Consider the following 2,500-nt stretch of genomic DNA (forward strand, 5'->3'; position numbering starts at 1 on the left):
CAAACCGTCCCCGTCGTGAATAAGATACTTCGGCTCTGAACAAATTCGGCAGAGAGTTAAGATTATCCTAGAGCGTGCAAAGAAAGAAAAACAAACAGCGGAGCACATGTAAGTTTACCTCTGAATTCACACAAAGGGAAAATGTTCGCTTGTAATGCGGCTTTGTCCTTCAATTTCGTAATGGAGATTCTTTTGTGCGCGGGGAAAAAAGTGAGTGACTTATATCCAGCGATGATTAGGAAAAGAAAAGTTTTCTTTGCTTTTCATGACGGCTGAAATAGCTCGGAGTTAAGTGTTCCATCTCCGAGGTATTTGGCTCATAAAAAGGTCGGACTTTTGCCTTATACATTAGGTTAGCCGGGTTGGGAACTGTCCGAAACTTTATACATTTATTCAGGCTCTTATCTCACTACGGCGCGGTAGATGCTCGGCCGCCCGGAGCTCCTTCGGGAAGCTTCTCGGCGTTTTACTCTTTTTCGCTTGTTTGTTTCGCCGTGCCTCTATTTACCTGTCTTTCTCCTTTTCACTTATACATATACACACGCACATGCATATACACACATTCATAGAGAAAGATAGATAGATATAGACAAAGATTGATATGCACGTACGTGTTTCGAGGGCTTTGCTGTTGGTTTCCCTTAAGGCGCATTATTTGTTCCCTTGTGCGAAGAGTGAAGTGTAAGAGTGAGTGTGCAAATAAGAGAAAAATTTATTCATCCAGCCGACTCGAAACCACTGCTTCGAAACTGCGAATTCCGCAATAATCGGTGGTCGCTAACATTTTGGTCAGTCCCTCCGAACTCAACAAACGAATAAATCTTGAAAGTATTTTTCTTTATCTCCATATTTCAATAGTGGGTTAGGAAAACACTTGTGAGGTGACTGGATTTTGCGCTTCCATCTTCCATTCTGAGATGACATAAGAACAGCATTTTGCGACTCTGGCCCTCAGGCTCAACTATTCTTGTGTGCCTACTGGCTTGCACGCCCAAGCTGACGCTGCAGTTTGGTCTGGTCTTCCGCACGGATTGTCAGGACTTGAATGGCAGTTATACTTTGTGTTTCCTTTTCATGCAGTGTTTTCTAGCGCATATCTTTCCATAGGGTGTAAAGATAAAATAAAGCAAAAAGAGGGAAATTATAACATAAAATCAAACAGAAGTATCTGGCAACATACAGCGTGTTTGTATGTTTGTACACATATGTACAGCAATTAGGGATATAAACATAGATGTATGCCGATAAAGGCGTTTATGAGAAGGAAATAAGTACTAATTGATCAGTGTACAATAAAGATGAAACCATAACACGTTAGCGTATCTTTTGAAATTATTCAAAAGGAAATCAGTAATATATATATATATATATATATATATATATATATATATATATATATTTATTTATTTATTTATATAAGTATATATATACATATATATATATAAATAAATATATATATATATATATATATATATATATATATATATATATATAAACAAGGAGGCGTCTGAGAGGAAAATCTATTGTATATAATATATATATATATATATATATATATACATATATATAAATAAATATATATACACACACACACACGCAGTGTATATATATGTGTGTGTGCGTGTGTGTGTGTGTGTGTATGTGTGTGTGTGTGTGTGTGTGTGTGTGTGTGTGTGTGTGTGTGTGTGTGTGTGTGTGTGTGTGTGTGTGTGTGTGTGTGTGTGTGCATATATATATGTACGTGTGCATAAACTGCATACGCTTGTGGGGTTCTGGTCCTCTTTGCCACTAGAGTGGAGTATCTGCCACGGGGTAGAGGGGACTCTTTAGCCTATGATAGTAACCTTTCTAGAGACAGTGTCTCAATGTCAGGGAAGGCAACAGGAAACCCCCCTGATTGATCTTTCCTTTGAGTTTATGGCAGACACCTCAGGAAATGGCCCTCAGTCCCGTGTAAATGAGGATGAATAGAGTGCCATGGAGAAAATGGATATCATAAAGTACCTGTCGTAGGGCAGAGCACTTGAAGGATATATATATATATATATATATATATATATATATATATATATATATATATATATATATATATATATATATATATACATATATATACATATATGTATATATATATATATATATATATATATATATATATATATATATATATATATATATATATACATACATGTACACACACACACACACACACACACACACACACACACACACATATGTATATATGCATATGTACTATATATATCATATTGTGTGTGTGTGTGTTTATATATATATATATATATATATATATATATATATATATATACATAGACACACACACATACATACATACATATATACACATATATGTGAAAAAGTATATATACTTATATATATTCATACACACACATACACCACACACACACACACACACACATACACACACACACACACACACGCACACACATACACACACATACACACACACACACACACACAC

The 2,500-nt window shown here is 35.4% G+C and overlaps 1 protein-coding gene across 3 annotated transcripts in view; it reads left to right on the top strand.

Moving 5' to 3' along the window:
- LOC125033197 (regulator of G-protein signaling 9-like) overlaps positions 1-2,500 on the top strand; it is a 290,139-nt gene that overhangs the window by 55,352 nt on the left and 232,287 nt on the right. The window lies entirely within an intron of this gene.

This window comes from Penaeus chinensis, chromosome 16 (assembly GCF_019202785.1).
Source record: "Penaeus chinensis breed Huanghai No. 1 chromosome 16, ASM1920278v2, whole genome shotgun sequence".
Lineage (NCBI taxonomy): Eukaryota > Metazoa > Arthropoda > Malacostraca > Decapoda > Penaeidae > Penaeus > Penaeus chinensis.